The following is a 20,353-nucleotide window of genomic DNA, read 5'->3' as shown; positions in this document are numbered from 1 at the left end:
TATTTGTTATGCAACTGTACCATGTATCCTTAGAGTAGAACTTTCCTCTTCTATTTCATACTGCTTATCTTGTGTTTATGACACACTCACCATATTTCAAGTGGATTTTTTCCCACTGCTATGTGTATGCTCAAAGAGCAATTTCAGACTAAAAATACATTCAACTTAGCTCAATCATGAAGTTCTCCCTCAATAGTCAGCTACATTTAATGTTATCTATCCAAACTATTTCTAGGCTTCTAAATTAGTGACAGGATCTCATAACTGAGATTCATGACAACTACAAAGAATTTCTTATAAGAAGTAGTCGGCATATTTATTACTTGTTTCACTTGTCAACTTTATTTTTTATTATTATTCTGAGAAACAAACTGCAATACATATTTATTTCCAGACTCATATGTAAAATAATTAGGTGTCAATCCAAGTCTGAGTAAATACAAAATAAAACATCTGTTTTCTTTTAATATAAGCTGGATTTATTTCAGAGATCTTTTTAATTTAAGGAAAATCACCTGACAGAATTGAGGATTTTTATTATGTATACAGCTATGTTTTATGACACAATTGTATATAGCTCAATTATGATGGGTGGTGCCTGGTTTTTGTGGCGCTGTTTCAACTCTGTGAACTTCCGCTTTGAATGACAATGCAGTGACGAAGCTCACGGAGAGTATGTGGCAGCGCCCTCCCCATCTGTTTCCTTTCTGACCAGACTTGGTTCTTTAAGTTTGCATGAACGATAACTAGAAATCTTCAAAGCAATTAAGTTTATAGTCATATGCCAATCTAAAAAGTTGTGGAAAAACACAATTTAAAGTTGTACAAACACCCTTTCTTCTTCATATCAATTAAGGAATCACATAGATTTTTCTTTCTGTATACCAATCTTTTATTTCCTTTCCACTTTATGCTCGTTTTCATTCTTCTACACTGCCACTGAATCTTGATGAGGACGCAATGTCCAATCCAATCTGTTCAGTCTTCAGGTAATTACTTTGTGTACTTAAACTCTCATTCCATTGGAATAAGATGAATAAAATGCCAGGATGCACAGTGACCATTTGAGCATCAACCAGAGGTAATTGTCGGTCTTAACCTTTGCTAACCCAGTTGATGTTGTTTGATAATGTAGTTGTCAAGGACATTTCTTCAATGGCATTCTAGCCTGGTTAAGCATTGTGTTTTTAAGGCTGAAGTTCTAACATTATAATACCCTTTTTTATAATTAATCTTGAACTGTAAAAATTCCAAATTGGAGAGCTCTGAATGGCCAGGAAGATTAGATAAATAATGAAACATTTTAAATCAGACAAAAATTACTAAAATAGGCAAATAACTATTTTGAAGTCTAATTCAGTGTTAGTGTGCTGCAATAAAATAAAAGTAGCAGGAAATTAAACATTAAGGAAATGGGTGACTGGATTAAAAGAGTGAAATTACAGAAATAATTTATCATGTATTTTGATTAACCTACAAATTCAGTAGGCACACACAGAACCTCAAACGCAGAAATGTTTTGGTTTCATCGCCCCCACAACACACACCAAAGCTAAGGCAATGTAGAAAATACATTGTTTCTAAATGTTTTTATTTAAAATTAAACATGGGATTATCCATGCAACTTTCTCAAAACAAAAATTAAATCTGGTTGTTGATTCGACTAATGCTGCCTACATTCTGAAAGACATAAGTCAAAACCCAGGAAATTGAACTGTTTCATACTGAGATCAGTCTCCTTCATCCAACAAAGAGAACTTCAGTGTTGTATTCTCCCTCTGCTGGTAAGTGTCTGTCTGCCACTTACAATGGAAACCCCAGAAAATTGGGCTTATTATACAAACCCTCCACACTTATATAATAATTTACAAAGTACATTTACATGTACTATCTCATTTAATAAATAATCTGGTGATCTCTAAAATTATTCACATGTTTAAAATGAGCATATTGAGACTATTAAACAGATGTGCCTGAAGTCAAATTAGTAAGTATTAGAACCTGACGTGAATTTAGAGGTTCCCTCTCCATAGATAACTCTGACCCCACTTCACGGGAGATGCACAGATCCTTTGCTAACACTCTAGCTTGCAATCTTTTCAACAACTGAAAAATAGTACATAAATGACCTGTCGTTGGCACTATTATTCTTAGTGAAATATACTATCAAGATTTTCCTCTTTTTCCTCTCCTGAGACCATGCTTTCACTCTCTAACTCGAAAATATATAAATAAATTGGCTGTGTACCAAAGTCTGACACTTACATGTAAATTAGAGGCTATTTGCTAATAATACATCATCTAGAACTATCCCTCTGAGGATTTTTAACATTCTTATGGTGATTCTGTCTTTGTAGAGAGTCAAGTAAAGTTTTAAAAAAAAATAGTAGGTCTTGGTTCAGTTTTCATAATAGTACCCTTGAGAATTTTAACCTAGTTCCTTCATGTCTTGAAAATGTAGAAGAAAGCATGTTATTTCAGTTAAGTCCTCCCTATTGGATTTCCTTTTGATTTCCTATTTTGACCGTGGGGAAACAATTTTCGCATTTCACCACCCTCAAAAACTCAACACCTTTAATCTTTATTTTCCTCCCTCTCTTACACAACTTAATCAGATACTGTGACTCCCCATTTCCTACCTGAGAAAATTTGCTTCGCCACTTACTCTTTGTGTGACCTTGGCCAAGTCAACCTCAGTGTTACAGTATTGCCAATGGTAAAATGGAAATAATAGAAGGACCCATCTAATATGGCTCTTATAAGTGTAAAATGTATTATTTCTTATGTGTACAGCCTTGCATGCAATGCTTGACATATATTAAGCAACAAATAAGATTAGCAATCTTAGCTGAGTGCACAAAATTCTCTGAAAACCTCATTCTAAAATCATACCGATTCCCAGCCATTGCATTCACGGTTTTCCAACTGCCAAACTGATCTTGTCAATCTTTTGATCTCATAGGACTTACTACATAATGTATAAGATCTTTGTGAGGATAGAATGATATGAAGAGCTTAGTCCAGTAGGTAAATGTTAACTATTCAACAATTTTCAAATATTATACATCGATATATTTATTTATAAATATGATATATAGTATCATTACTTAGTGTACACCATTACTTGATTCCCATTCATTGTCTTATGAAAAAGACTGTTTTTCTATGTTGCCCTTTAAATATATATATGTATATGTATCTAACATACCCATGTTCATCTTGTTTTCTTAATTCAACTGCAGATTATTTTAATTAAATAAATATTATAATGCCTTCCAAATTTATCAAATATGTGACAAATTATGATAAAATGTTATAATGGGATCTGTACCCACCAAATTCACTTTAAAACACAGAATGGATTTAATGTCTTAAATATAACAACATGGAGTTTCAAATAGAATATTAAAACCACAGAATTTTGTGAGATAAGCTCTGCCAGAGGAAATGAACAGTCTTTGGATCCTTAAGACAAAAATGGAAGAATTATCATTCAAAATATATCAGCCATGTGTTGATCATTCCCTGTCAGTGATTTGTAACAACCATGTAGTTAGAGTTACAGTTGCTGGAATCGGACCAGGGTTATTCTGGCGGCCGGGGAACCATGAATTCTTGAGTGATGGTGTGTTTGGCCTCCGTCTCTCTTCAAGCAGATCAACTGGATGAAAGAGAACATTAAAGCTAAGTTTAAAATCATCAATAAGATTTTGGGATGGAAAAATACTAAATGAAGCCATGACTACCTGAATCTAAGTATGTGTGTTATGGATTATATATGTTTGTGTCTCCCCCAAGTCATAGATTTATAGGCATATACAAGTTTGGCTTTATAAGGAAGAGTCATTAGCTGAGAGAAGGCACTTCTTTCACACATCGCCATTTTTAAATATCAAATAGATGTAAATTCCGGGTGCCTGGGTGGCTCAGTCGTTAAGCGTCTGCCTTCGGCTCAGGTCATGATCCCAGGGTCCTGGGATCGAGTCCCACATCGGGCTCCCTGCTCCGCGGGAAGCCTGCTTCTCCCTCTCCCACTCCCCCTGCTTGTGTTCCTGCTCTAGCTATCTCTCTCTCTGTCAAATAAATAAATAAAATCTTTAAAAAAAAAAAAAAAACAAATAGATGTAAATTCCAAAATTGCTAACCTTTTTTTTTTGTTTGTTTAATCTTTGTTGTTTGAAAGTTTTATCTATAGAAAGAGAGAATACATTTCTGAGACCATTTCTCTCCCATCAGTTCTGGGTGATGACAGTGATAGCTCTCATTGATATCAATGGCCAATGGTGGAAAAAGTCACTCCCCTTACTCAACAGTTTTAATTATAAAAAACTACTAATGGAATAGGACTACACTGAAACCATCTAATACATCCATCCATAGTTTGTTTTACTATTGTCTTTAATGCCTAAGGCTGGCACCCATTGATTTTTAACACTTGGACTCCCTTACACAGTGAAAAAATTAAGTCAACATTAATTTGTGCTCTTTCATGTCATTTTCCTCCCTCAGATTACAGGCAATAGTCAGCCTTCTCTTTTATAGGACCTCCTTCCACCTGTAAGGAGAAGTTATATATATTCTTAGGCATTAAACAGTAATCACATTAATGTATATTTGTTTTTCTAACCTCTCTTTGGGTTTTCTACCACATGGGATTATTTATGCTATGTGTAAACCAGAAACAGGTTTGTAAAAATCCAATGCATGTTTCATACTTTTCAGAAGCAGTAGTGATATAATAGGAAAATACTAGCAACAAAGAACACTATAAGAAAATGTCAGAAATGTGCTTTATGAATTCATTTATGCTGGGTAACACTCTTAAAATCCTAATCAAAGTTAGAGGAAGTAGAAGAGGAAGGAACAAAATTAAAGTACACATAAATGGAATTAAAGAAAAGGCAAATACAATTAACTCTAGGTTATTCAAAATGATGAATAAAAACGGAGGCATGAATAAATTTAAGAAGTAAATGATAAAAGGAAAACTTTCCTAATCATTTTAATTTGGATTAAAAATACATATATGGATTTCTACACGTATACATTTATAATTATACTTTCCCAGCCATATCAAATTAAAATGTGGATGGTTAATAGTAACCTAGAATTATATTGGTTGATAGGAGAAACTTGAATGTAAATATGTTGCATAGTAAATGCCTACATATAATTCAGCCTTGACTGTACTGTACACAATTCAGGCAAAAACAAAAATGTGATTTTACTTGAAGTACATGGGGTAACAATAAGGTATTTTACATATTTGAAATTAAAGTCCTCTTCTACAAATTGAATTTGGGAAATGAAAACAAGATCAGTGACTTCTGGAAGTGTTATTCCCCCCCCCCCCCAAAAAAAAAATATATATATATATATTAATGGATATCTGAGTAAACCTCAATAAACCTCTAAGTGACTATAGTGTTTCCTCTAATAAATCAAGTCAATAAGAACTGGAGAAAAAGGAGCCTCAAATGTATCACTATGTTTCCAACATTAGCCAAGATCCAATTTGGTATTCTTAGTAGCTCCATTCAAAAGAACATTCAAAAGAACAACTGGTTATTATAAGGTGTTAACAGCATTACATTTTGTGATTATCTATTCAACTTTTTCTGAATGTGTATCACCAAGGACCAGCTTAAAATCAAATTTTCTCCCATTTAGGGAAGAGTGACTTCTTTATATTGAGAAATTGCAACAAAACCAATTTGAGCACAGACTGTGCCATTCAAACAAGGTATTATCACATTTTTCTGGACTTAGTTGTTTATGGGGCTAAGTGTTTGAAGGTCAGACTATTTCACTGTCCTTTTTGTATCCACTCAACCTAGTAGAGGCCCTGGTATCTACAAATCACTTACAAAACATTTCTTGAAAATCCCCTTAGTATTGCCTTACCAGTGCGGAATTAAAGTATTTTAATTTTTTTTAAGATTTCATTTATTTATTTGAGAGAGAAATCAAGAGAGAGTGAGCAAGGGAGGGGCAGAGGGAGAGGGAGAAGCAGACACCCCCTAAGCAGGGAGCCCGATGCCGGGCTCGATCCCAGGACCCTGAGATCACGACCTGAGCTGAAGGCAGTCGCTTAACCAACTGAGCCACCAAGGTATTTTAATTTTTGTATGCAATGTAACATTCTACTTCAGTAAAAATCAAGTTCAAATTGTGATTTTTTGGAAAAGGAATTATATATCTGAGGCCTAGATCTCTATATGATGTTATATTATCACCTTGTACTTTTCCCCACCCTCTTTTTTTTAATGAAGAGAATATTCAATCACAATTTACTCTAGAAAAAGTGCTTAGCCCAACAGTTATTTAATCTTGAAGACTGTATATTCTTAAAACTGGAACTTGGCAAGGGTACAGTGCGAGCAGATGTTTATGAGAATTCCAGAATAGGATAGACACTTAAAGATATTGAGTGATTCAGTGCACTGATTCTGCAAGCTGCTGTCAGAAAGCTGAAAGGCTCTATGGCTTTTCTGTGTATTGCTGTTTTCAGCAATAAAATTTGCATTTTAATCTGCAGGGATGTTCATATCTTTCTGCCAGCTAGTATCAGCATCCTGTCCAGAATCATCAAACTAGAAGCATGGATGGCCTTGACAAATATTTCCATTTCACTTAGCAAATAGTTCTTCAATCACTGAAAAGTTAACGCCTCTATAACCAGAACTTATATTACTTTGGAGGGGTCTAAAACTTCTTTTAAACAAACAAAAGTGATTTCATAAGGAATTATATTGCCATAACAAATCAACAGTTTGAATAAGGAAATAGTCATAGGAGTCTCCGTAGCATCTGGAGCACATAGATTTCAAAGTGCTCAAAGGGGAAAACATTGTCCTTAGTTATGCTTGCTCACTTTAGTGGAAATTACACATGCATATCAGAGTAGAAGCTGTTCCTGCTCAAGTTACTGAAAATTCTAATTAGAGAGATCCATATAGTGCTTATCCAATTATACCTATGGACTTGCTAAAACCACTCATGCAAGCAGGAATATAAATGAACATGGGATGCTCAAAAATATATACAAAAAGATACAACATTGTATTTAGAAAAAAAAATTAAATCACTAATACTTTTGTATGCTGGAGAGATATTTAAAATGAGATCAAAAGGAGAATAAAATAGGTTCTCTGTTTCATGTTCTCAAAAAAGAAAAAAAAAAAAAAAAACGAAAACAAACAACCAAAAAAAAAAAAAAAAAATTAGGTGAGTGTTTTCTCAAGAGTATTGCCAGAGATACTTGACAAAATGTTCCCAAGGAAGCTATTCTAAATTCCATAAATTTGTTGAAGGTACCCTTTTACTTTCTGATATTCAGATTAAAAAAGGACAAATTCCACAAAATGAAAACTTTAAACTTTATAATGTATTATAGTATTGTATTATATGAATAAAATAGTATCCCTTTAGCTCTCTTACCACAGCGCTGTCCTGTTTCTTCTACTACAATTCTAAAATTCTCCACTTATTTTCCACTTTTCTCCCTCTCATTTCATAACATGTACATGTTCATAAATTCGTACATGGCAGAAGCAGAATAGCACATTATTTTAGAGCCCAGCTCTGGAGTCAGAGACAACCGGTGATTAATCTTGGCTGTGCCTATTATTTTTTCTGTAATAGTGATCCAGAAAGTCAGTATTAATAGGTTGGTGTGAGTTGGCAAGCAGCACAACACCAGTATTTGGATCTCAGCTATGCTTGTCTTCTTCCCAGCTTTGGAGATTCATACCACTGACAGAAGACACCACCGCCCTATGGTATCTGTAGAACCATCATCTTTCACCGTTTACACTTATTGTACCTAGCCAGGTTGGCAATTAAGGAAGCATTGGCTAAGATTTGCTCTGTTATGATTTATATAAACACCTCATCTTCTGTACTTTCTCTTTTTCTAGTTTATTTTATGAAAATACTGATCAGATATATTTTGTTTTATGCTGTAGGATCCTTGAAACTAGAATCATGTGTTTATCCATCTTTGTTTATGCTACAAAATTTAGCTCAGCATCACGTAGGCAAGAGTGCTCACTGAATTATCGTTGAGTTAGGGACGCCTGGGTGGCTCAGTCGGTTAAGCGTCTGCCTTCGGCTCAGGTCATGATTCCAGGGTCCTGGAATCGAGTCCCATATCAGGCTCTTTGCTGAGCAAGGAACCTGCTTCTCCCTCTGCCTGCCTCTGTCTCTCTCTCTCTGATAAATAAATAAAATCTTAAAAATATATATATATTGAATTATCGTTGAGTTAAAGAAATATATAATTGGTTACTTGACTTACCTATTTAATTATTTACTTACAAGTATAAATAAATTGTACACACCTTTATATTGTTAAATATGATGTGCTTATTCACAAAGCTTTAGATCAAGACAGAGACAGTATTCTGGTATTTTTTCCATAGGAAAATAATATTAAACCTGTATCATTTTAATTTGCAACTGATTGCTCAGAATACAGTACACTACATTCAAGTATCTTTACTTGTTTCTATTAAGCCATTCCTCAGCATTTTAAGATTATTGTACTGTACTGTAAGCCATGTTCTGAACATTTCTAGACAGAATTTATATTGAATCTTCTTACAAGATTTGTGGTAGCTACTATTTCTATAGAGTATTACCCACTGATTAATAATAATTTTGAACCTGACTGGGACTTTATATTTTATTAATTAATGCTGTTTCTCATATTTTCCTATTACTGATGGTTTCTCAAAGACTTGCTTAAAAATAGAAGTCCTTGGGCACCTGGGTGGCTCAGATGGTTAAGCGTCTGACTTTGGCTCAGGTCATGATCCCAGGGTCCTGGGATCGAGTCCCGCATCGGGCTCCTGCTAGGCGGGGAGCCTGCTTCTCTCTCTGCCTCTGCCTCTCTGTCTCTCTGACTCTCATGAATAAATAAATAAAACATTAAAAAAAAAAAATAGAAGTCCTTATTATTGAATACACTACAAGGCTGTCACTTCTACTACTGATTTTGCCAACAAAGTAGAGCTTGAGTTTCTTATTAACATAAAGGATGTCATTTGCTTCAATTTCTTCTCCTTCTAGCCGTGGTCACTCTACTTCATCCTTTCAAACGATGACTCTTGAATGCGGTATTTTTTTCACTTCTGTACCTTTGCTGACAATGTGTTTTTCAGTTCGGGGTTATTTATTTAGTTACATATACTTTTAAAACTGATTACTGCTTCATTAATTAATAATGCAAATGATAGGGGTGAAGACACATGAATTTAGGTATTCGAAATAGAACCATCTCGAACTACTGCATATAAGAAAGTTACTATTTAATTTCAAATACAGGTAACATAAACATCTAGGTGCTTAGTTTTCTTCACAGTTTTAGTAGCAAGAATTCTACCTTCCACACTCCTACACCAAAATGTCCGCCTTTCTTTCTTTTTCTTTTTTCTTTCTTTTCTTTCTTTCTTTCTTTCTTTCTTTCTTTTTTTTCTTTCCTTCTTTCTTCTTTCTTTCTTTCTTTATCTTCCTTCCTTCCTTCCTTTTCTCTCTCTCTCTTTCTTTCTTTTTCTTTCTTTCTTTCATCTTCCTTCCTTCCTTTTTCTTTCTTTCTCTCTCTTTCTTTCTTTTTCTTTCTTTCTTTCTTTCTTTCTTTCTTTCTTTCTTTCTTTCTTTCTTCCTTCCTTCCTTCCTTCCTTCCTTCCTTCCTTCCTTTCTTCCTTTCTTTTTCTTTCTTCCTTTCTTCCTTTCTTTCTTTCTTTCTTTCAAGTCTTAAAGTATTCCCTAGCAAAATTTCCTCAACCAATACGTCAGTTAGTCTACACTAGATGGCTGACTTATCTCTTCTTTTTTATGCCAGCTCCCATTTTTTGATATCTGTTTTGTATGTAAAACTTATTGCCAAGTCTCTCTGGCTCTCTTGAAGAGAAAGCTTTGTCCATAGTTATGATGCAATGTCTTCATACTCCCATTGCTTTATTTTCTCATGGTCCAAGGGACCAATGAGCTCTATGCAGAACTGGAGAGAAAGAATTCCTTCATAATTTTGTGTAAGGGCTGACTATTGAGCCCTGATTTTCACCAGCATTTTCCATAAGTTTCTGTTACGGACCTCTATTACTATACTATACTAACTCAAATCAAAACCAGGTAATTCTGTGGGGAACAAGGTCATTTCTTTCTATTCTCTTCAAATCTTTCCACATTGTTTTTCTTGCATTTCTCTTTGCTCTAGGAATTTGATAATTAAATAACCTACACATATGTATAGAGACGTATGTGTATAATTAATTATGAAGGTGTACCTTTCTTAACAAAAGCTTTGCCGACTAAAACATTAGACGCTAGCCACATTATGCTATTGAGCTTGAAATCTGTCTAGTCTGAATTGATATGTGTTGTTAAATACAAAATAAACTATATTTAGGTGTCCTAGTACCAAAAAAATAGAAATTTTAGAAATCTCTAATATTTATATTGATTATGTTCTAAAATAAACCCATTTGGGGTATATTAAACTGCACTACTAATATTGATACATGATTTCATTCTATCTTCTTAGTATGGCTACTAGATAGTTTTTAAAATTACATATGTGGACCACATTATGTTTGTAGTGGACTGTCTTAATATGGAGATTAATTTTGAATTAAGATTTATGTTTATATTGTCTTTCTTTAATAGTCATTTATTTTCAACGATAGTGTTGATTTTAAAATAAACGAATGTATAAGGGTAACCACAAATAAGGCAAATGATCATTATGATAGGTATTTGCAAATATCTATTTTTCCATAATTGTTATAGCTATTGTTCCTCCTCAGAATGGAGCTTATATTTCTGGCTTAAGTGGTATCTATCTATCATTCTGATTGCACTGGTTTACAAGAGAAAACTTAAACCATTATCTGTTTGGTACTTAGTATTCAATACCAATGAAAAGTTGATTCTCTTAAATAATTTATTAACTGAAATTGGGAGCATATCCACACCAACTATACTCCTTATGGTGAAAATATTACAAGTATCAGTAAAATAAACATTTATTTTGCATATCATCTGTTTAACTTATAGGATTTTAAGATAAATAAGTAATATATTTAGTAGTATACACACTTTCTTATAAAAGTTATAAGAAAAATATAAAAATACAAGAAAATGAGTCTTTTGAATATAAGTATATATGAATTATTTCTCTAAAAGCATTTTTGTAAATTGTTTCTACTGTGTGTTATATTTTTTCTTCTGGTACAATGTATTTTGAACAACTTTAATAGCATTATGGACAGATGGTAAATATAAAGAAAATAGAAGTAGGCTTAAGAAATATTATGAAAATCTAACTGAATTTCAGATTATTACTTCTAACATATAAACGAAGTTTTCATAACAGCAGTAGCAATCATAAATGATAAATATATAGCTCATATTTTGTAAACACATGTAAGAACAAAAATGGTATTCTTTTATAAACAGCTAACAATTTTTTACTTATATGCCATCAAGTTATAAAACACTATTTTTTAATGTTTAAATGTTATTATAGACTATTGAAAACAGCATTTTCTATAATGTATGTTGGTGTCTAGTCATATAAATTTTGTTTCTTTTCATATATGTTACCTTTGTTGCCATTTTATAAGTAAGATTTATAAATGTGTATTTTATTATAGAACCTGATGACCACTGCAGGATTTTAATATTTAAATTTTTAAAAAATCATCTTGTTTCAAAAGATATTTTATCACAAGAGTAAATATATTACTAAATAATTTCAATTTGTCTCTACATTGCAATTAGAAATTCAATGAGTTGTAAGAAGAACAAAATGCTGACATTGGATTATATGAAAAATATGGGTAATTAGTATGAGAATAATTTCAAGGCAGCATATTATTAAAGCATTTGACTGTGATACTCTTATTGCAGTTCTAGCAATTATTCAAACTAATTTCATATAAAAATTGAATGTATTATGTGGTATGTCATATGAAGAATATGGAGACTCTTCAGTCACCCTTTCAAATTGGATTATCTGAGATATTAAACAATTACCCTTATAGAAAAAAATGAAAACATTAATAAAAGGCAACACAACCATAAATTTTAGTTTGGTATTATTTTCTATATAAACACTTGGAGTCCAATGGAAATATAATGTGAGCCATAAATAAGAACTACATATGTAATTTTTAATTTTCTAGTAGCCACATTAAAAAAAATTAACAGAAACAGGTGAAGTTAATTTAATAATATATTTTATTTATTTCAATATATCTAAATATTGTAATTTTAATGGGCAATCAATGTAAAATATTAAGTAGATAGATGGCATTCTTTTTTTCATACTAATTCTTTAAAAACTGGCCTGTATTTTAATTTTAAAATGCATCTCAGTTTGAACTAGCTATATTTCAAGTGCTCAGTGGCACCATGTGATTAATGTATTGGCCAGCAGAGTTTTATATTTTAGATATCTCAGTGAATAAAGTATCTAGTGTTCATAACATAAATGTTTCCGTTGTGATCTATCATACAAATTCACTCTAGACTTTTCCTTTGTAACCCAACAGAGGTCTGGGAAAATATTCTTGTACATAACTTATCTTGATAAAATCTTAGGAATATTTTCTTTTAGGTTGTCAACTTTTAACTAGCAGTAAGCAGATAATACCGGGAAATGCACCAGACACTAGAACTGTAAGTATGACTAAAGGGCTTTTTTATTTATCGGCTGAGATAAGTCGTAAAGGAATATGTCCAATGCACTAAGAAAAGTGCTATGGTGTTAAATACAAAATGTAAAGTAAATACAAAAGCAGAAGAAAACGATTTTTCGTTTTTTGGGGTGAAGACATAGATCAGATAATTTCTTATAAAGAATAGCTTATTTGAAATGGTCCTCAAAAGGTTAAAAAAATTCAATAGCCTTGGGCGCCTGGGTGGCTCAGTTGGTTAAGCGACTGCCTTCGGCTCAGGTTATGGTCCCGGAGTCCTGGGATCGAGTCCCACATCGGGCTCCCGGCTCAGCGGGGAGCCTGCTTCTCCCTCTGACCCTCTCCCCTCTCATGCTGTTTCTCTCTCTCTCTCTCAAATAAATAAATAAAAAAAAATCTTTAAATAAAAAAAAAAAATTCAATAGCCTTGATCTAACTCTGTTCTCACCAAACTCTGAGAACCCTGTACTGATTATACCTGGGAAAAGTTACGTAACACTGAATATAGGACCAATTAATCTTCAACTTCAAATAGGTTCTCAGTGATAACAGGAAATCCATCTATGTTTCTGCAATCGGCACTCAATTCTCCACACTGTCTCTCATGCCTTCAAGTCCCTGAAACCTCAAACTCATTCATTAACCACTCACAAAGAACATTACTTCCTTCTGAGACAACATAGAAGCCATAAGACAAGAGTTACTTCACAGAAATCTGCAAATATTCCTTGCAACACATACACACATCTATTTTATTATTTAAATAGAAATAAAATAACTCTACTTTTACTGTTGAAAACGTGTCCCTTTTCCTGTCCAAGTCTTAGCTCTCCAGTTTTGCTATTCTGGATCATTTAACCTCCTCCTTTTTTTCTAGGATCTTGTTCTATCAATTGTATATTTTTTTATCCAATCTCCTTCTGTAGCTATCTTTTTATTTTTTCCTTTTTTTTCTTGTCTCCACGTACATTTAATTTTGCTCACATTTCTCACATCTTAAAAACAAATGAATACAAAATCTTTGCCTTGGTCCTAAACCCTTTTTTTCATCCAACACTCTTTAATGTTCAACACTTTATTTTTTTTAATATTTTATTTATTTATTTGAAAATAGCAAGAGCAGCGGGGAGGGGCAGAAGGAGAGGAAGAAGCAGACTCCCTGCTGAGCAGGGACCCAGATGGGGGACTCAATCCCAGGACCCTGGGATGATGACCTGAGCCAAAGGCAGATGCTTAACCAACTGAGCCCCCCAGGCGCCCCTAAAGTTCAATATTTTAAAAGGAATTTACATCTTCATTATCTTCAGTTTCCATTCATTTATTGACAGACTCTCTTCTGTCTTATTATACCATATTGGACCTTCTTGCTGTCACAAATTACTTCTGCTTTCCTATACTTAATAAACACCATTCACTATCTTCATCATTTCTTTCTTTCCTGAACAGTTTTCTTCTCTGCCTTTACATTGCACCTATATTTTTGGCCATTACTCCTCTCAGACTTTTTTCCTGGCTCACTTTCTTCCTTATACCCCAAATTCATAGCTACAGTTAAGGTTTTCTCTCAGACTATCTTCCCTCTTCATGCCACTTCAGTCTTTATCAGGAATATATACAATTGTATGTCTTCAATTACCATCATTCCTAAATATATATTCCTATTGCAATTCTTATGCTAAAAATCTAGATTATATATAAAACTACCTATGAGATCTCTCCTTGGATTTCCTGTAGTCAAATAAATTTTATTTTCCCCAAATTATTTGTGCTCCTGGATTCTTGATTTTACCTTGTAAATTCATGATTTAGTCAGTTATTCAAAAGCAGAAAACCATTTTTTGGCCTTTGACTTTTGACTCTCCATCTTGATCCATGTTCTTCAACCTTCATCCCTAGCTAATTAGTAAATAACAGGCTATTCTTTTTGCCATCCAAATATCTAACATTATTATTTAGTTCATTTTATTTACAATGTCACTTTTCTGGCTTAGGTGGATAGAATCAGATTAATAACTTTAAAATAGTTGTGTTGTGGGCAATTCACGGAAGGGGTCCATGTTATAGGTAAGTTTGGCTTCTATTAAGATAATCCAAGTGAGAATGTGATGTCCTCCTACATTACATTTTCCCAAAGGATAATTAAGGAAAAGAAGGCAGTTAATGTGAGTAGATCAGCCAGTGAAAAGGTTTCCCCAGTTTGCATTTGTGTGTATGGGTGTGTATTTGTGTTTGTCTATAGCTGTATATAAAGGGGTTAAGGATAATACCATAACATGAGGAAAAGTCTGGTTGATGACTTCACACAGTTAAGTGGTAATCTTACTATTAAATGTTTTATATATGTTCAAACAATACCAAATTGTAGAAAGAAAAATTTTAGTCTTCTCACGTTTTATCCCCAAAGATGGAGAAAAAGTGGTACAAAAATGATATGTAGATGATAGATAGATAGATAGATAGATAGATAGATAGATAGATATAGATAATAAAGTGATAGAGGGGAGAGAGACAGAGCAGACATGGAGAGAGAGACAGAAATTATCAATGTCTATTCTAGTAAAGATAAATTGTGTCCATTTTTATAGTTCTTTCTCTAATTGAATTTTGGACTACTTTGTCCTGTTTCAAAAGGCTGTATACCTCACTCATGATCTCCTTTACCCTGTTGTTTATCAACATTCCTAATAATATCAAATAATAATGATGACCATGGGGCGCCTGGGTGGCTCAGTCGTTAAGCGTCTGCCTTCGGCTCAGGTCCTGATCCCAGGGTCCTGGGATCGAGCCCCACATCGGGCTCCCTGCTCTGCGGGGAGCCTGCTTCTCCCTCTCCCACTCCCCCTGCTTGTGTTCCTGCTCTCGCTGTGTCTCTCTCTGTCAAATAAATAAATAAAATCTTATAAAAAAAAAAATAATGATGACCATAATAGTGAATGGAATAATTATAATGTATTTTTTAAATATCCCATGTTCCAATATGCACGGCAGTTTATACAGTACCCATAATTTTTATTTTTTTTATTTTTTTTATTTGTTTTATTTTTTTTTTAAAGAATTTATTTATTTATTTGACAGAGAGAGACACAGCCTGAGAGGGAACACAAGCAGGGGGAGTGGGAGAGGGAGAAGCAGGCTTCCCGCGGAGCAAGGAGCCCGATGTGGGACTCGATCCCAGGACCCTGGGATCATGACCTGAGCCGAAGGCAGACGCTTAACGACTGAGCCACCCAGGCGCCCCAGTACCCATAATTTTTAGCATAAAATTCCATTTCTATATATTCAAAATATATGGAACATAAAAGTATACCAATTGAGATGTACACATTAAAATTGTATATCAAGTAAACGTGCATTGTCCTATGTTTTCAGAATTTTCAAAAGGAAGAGTAAAAGATAATAAACAAAGTATGAATTACAAGAATTTTTCCTCTAGTGTAAAGAGTTTCTTAAATTAAAAATTAATGTGGTGGTATTAAAAATGATATAATTAATTCTACTTTGAAATATTCATCTATACATAATGAATCTGGGGATCTCAAAAGTATCAAGCAAAAGATGAGATTATTTTAAGATGAAAAAGTCAAGGGGACAGTATTTGGAAATGGATTATAACTAATTCTTCATCAAAACTCATCTAGAGTTAAAAACAATTTTTTTAAGCAACTGGAAAATTAGTTAAAAAATGTACTCCAGGTCTGATTATCACACAAATAACAAATTTATATTCAAGGATCAAAATAAAGTTATATAACATTGTTTCATTTAACATTTTATGATTAATTAAATATTCTTCACTTATGTGGTATTTACATTTTGTATATTTTGCTGTTAATAATTTATATGAGAATAACAAAACTTAAAATTTATATTTCATAGTTACACTTCTTTGTGTTTCATGAGGCATTCACATGTTATTTTCAAAATATCTTTAATATTTAGTAAATGTTAAACCATCAAATAGCACACTGATATTAATATTGATAATTAAGTATTGGTATTGTTATTGTGCTCTGAAATTGCAATAATTAAATAATGATAATGATAATCAGATTGGAAAAAAGAAAAGAAAAAAGCAAATAAAGAATAAGGGAAAAGAGATTAAATATTATTTTATATTTTATGTCATTTTACAATTTACAAAATACTTAAAAACAATTATCTTAGTAATCCCCTCAAAATAAAATTATTCAATATCCGATCCATCTCAGCAACCCTCTGGCAGTGTCATGCTTTAGCCTCCATATCACTGGAAATAACATTTGTTAAAAGACCTCAATACCTGACTTTCCCCTGTCAGACTGACAATTCTTTTCCTTCCAATTCTCATTTTTTTCCATCTAATTCGTATATTTTCCTACAATATTCTTATATCTAGTTCTTGATACATATCTGGAATCAGAATACTAAACAACTTTTGCTTCATTTGCCTCTATATTGATGAACAACTATTTTAATAAGTTGCATGGAGAAAAAAAGGAAGCAGTGATGATCAATGAAGGCTGTTATCAATCCATCTAACTATTAAGAAATCCAAATGGACAGCAGTGAACTCCGTTAAGAATGGGTCATGGAAGTGTCAAGTGGGATTCTTGAAGTAGAATCTCTATTATTTCTAAATGATTAGTGATACACACGGTAGGAATGCCTACTATAAGTACTAAACACTGATTCTGGAGCTAAAAGTACTTCACTATCAAAAAGACAGAGTTGGAGGTAAGTAGATGACAGGGGAAGAGAGAGGGAGGGGTAGGAGAAAATGAGGAGGAGAATTAAAAACTTTCTAGAGGTCTCACTGAAAGATGAGGGATGAGAGAAAACAAGTATTTTCACAACAATACATCTTATTGGGAGAGCAGGAAGGCAGATTATTAGTGAAGGAACTAGTTGGTATGTTGTTTTCATATTAAAAGAATAGGGATCACAGACTGAGAAGAATAGTACTTTGAGTTATCACCAATAATAAGGCAAAGGGACGAAGAAAACATTTATTCAAGCCATCTTATGTGTAAATGGACATGAGAGAAATAATGTCAATTTACCATATTGTTCCAAAAATAAAAAGACTGAAGGGCACCTGGCTGGCTCAATTGGAAGAGCATGTGATTCTTGATCTTGGGGTCATGAGTTTGAGCCCCACATTGGGTGTAGAGATTACATGAATAAATAAAACTTAAAAAAAAAAATGAAAAGACTGAATTTTCCTGCTAAAAGAGAAAAAAAATATCAGCCTGAGCTTAAAAAATAACTTCAGCTATGACATTTGCACAAAACATCTTAAATGATGTAATAAAGAGAGGTTGCATATGAGGGATGTGGGACTAGGTGTTGCTTGTTTCACTCATCCCCATCGCATCAATTCTGTTACCTCCTTGTAGAGCGGGGACTGGAAGGATAAAAACAAACTTCCTATCCTCACTTGCAGTTAGAGTTCTGTTGGAAAACATTCCTGTGAATGAAGTGCAGTGGCACAGAATGAGAATGAGGTAGGTGCCATCTCCTGGCCGCTGTGGGGTCTGGCAAACAAATGTGCATAGCTGTGAGTATTTGTGGGTACTGGGCTCCAGTTCCAGGGTCTGTACACCAATCCTGAGCATAAAGCAGCAGTGGTGAAAGGAGAAGCAGCAGCAGTTTCCTAGATTCCAGCTTGCCACTAGGGCCTTATAACCTTGGAAACAACAGTCAAGTGGTAATTTCTTGACTTCTCCTCACTTAACCCTTCCAATCACGTTTAACCACCAAATTCCCTGCATTGAGCTATAATAGACACCAATGAGAAAAGAGAGACCAGGAAAATGCAAGTGAAAAGAAAGCAATAGATGTGGAACTAAACAGCATAAAGAGCCATGTTATATAATGGAATTTTCAGATCATTATACAAACTATATAATGCAAGAATGCAAGAACTTGACATCTGGTTCACTTCCAAATTCTGTGCCCTTATCCCAAATTACAGTAGCTGTTCCTAGCCACAAAGGAGACAAGAAAATGTGGTTTTACCTTTCCAGTCACTGCTACAGCAGGGGAGGACAGAATGGATGGGATTAAGTGTGAGCAAAACAAACAGTATCTAATGCACCTTATATGAAAACTTTTTTGTCTTGTTTTTGTTTTTAAGATATTTTTCATCAGTACCATATACATGAAGTTCCTTTTGAGTACATTTTGTTTTAGTAGGAAAATTTAGAATTTAGCAGCATATATTTACATTTATATAAGATTTGTGTATACTATCCATTCAGATACACACATGTAAAAACATATACTTTTCTTTTGTGCATGCTTATGAAGCCTTATCAAATAATTTAAATATTTTTGTACTTGTTTAAAATGAAGTCTTTATTTTTTTTAAATGGTGGCCTTGTTTTTGTTTTTTGTTTTTTTAAGATTTTATTTATTTATTTGACAGAGAGAGAGACAGCGAGAGAGGGAATACAAGAAAGGGGAGTGGGAGTGGGAGAAGCAAGCTTCCCGCTGAGCAGGGAGCCCGATGCGGGGCTCGATGCCAGGACCCTGGGACCATGACCTGAGCCGAAGGCAGACGCCCAATGACTGAGCCACCTAGGCACCCCATCTGAAACTAATGTTTAATAGAAGACACATTATCTGCTCATAACACATTCCAATTAAAACCCTAAAAACTCCACCAAAAAACTACTAAAATTAATAAGTGAATTCAGTGAGGTCCCAGAATATAAAATCAATGTATAGAAATCTGTCACATTTCTAAGCAGAAGAAAGAGAAATTAAGAAATCAATCCCAGGGTGCCTGGGTGGCTCAGTCGTTAAGCATCTGCCTTCGGCTCAGGTCATGGTCCCAGGGTCCTGGGATCGAGCCCCTCATCGGGCTCCCTGCTCCGTGGGAAGCCTGCTTCTCCCTCTCCCACTCCCCCTGCTTGTGTTCCCTCTCTCACTGTGTCTCTGTCAAATAAATAAAATCAATCCTACTTACAAACAATCCTAAAATTTGTATGGAATAACAGAAGACCCCAAATAGCCCAAACAATCTTGAAAAAGAATAACAAAGCAGGAGGTATCACAATTCCAGATTTCAAGTTCTACTACAAAGCTGTAGTGATCAAGACAGTATGGTACTGGCACAAAAATAGACACATAGATCAGTGGAACAGGATAGAAAGCCCAGGAATAAATTCATGATTATACAGTCAATTAATCTTCAACAAAGAAGGCAAGCATATACAATAGGAAAAAGACAGTGTTGGGAAACTGGACAGCTACATGCAAAAGAATGAAACTGGATTGCTTTCTTACACCATATACAAAAATAAACTCAAAATGGATAAAGGACCTAAATGTGAGACCTAAAACCATAAAAATCCTAGAAGAGAGCACAAGCAGTAATTTCTCTAACATTGACCATAACATTTTTCTAGATATGTCTCTGGAGGCAGGGGAAACAAGCCAAGCCAAACTGTTGGGACTATATCAAAATAAAAAGCTTCTGCACAGCAAAGGAAACAATCAACAAAACTAAAAGACAACCTACTGAATGGGAGAAGATATTTGCAAATGACATATCCAGTAAAGGGTTAGTATGCAAAATGTATAAAGAATTTATACAACTCAACACACACACACACAATAATCCAATTAAAAAATAAGCAGAAGACATAAACCAACATTTCTCCAAAGAA

The sequence above is a fragment of the Halichoerus grypus genome, chromosome 3 (genome assembly GCF_964656455.1).
Source record: "Halichoerus grypus chromosome 3, mHalGry1.hap1.1, whole genome shotgun sequence".
In the NCBI taxonomy this organism is placed as follows: Eukaryota; Metazoa; Chordata; class Mammalia; order Carnivora; family Phocidae; genus Halichoerus; species Halichoerus grypus.
The sequence above is the reverse complement of the archived record's forward strand: the minus strand, read 5'-3'. Positions refer to the sequence as shown.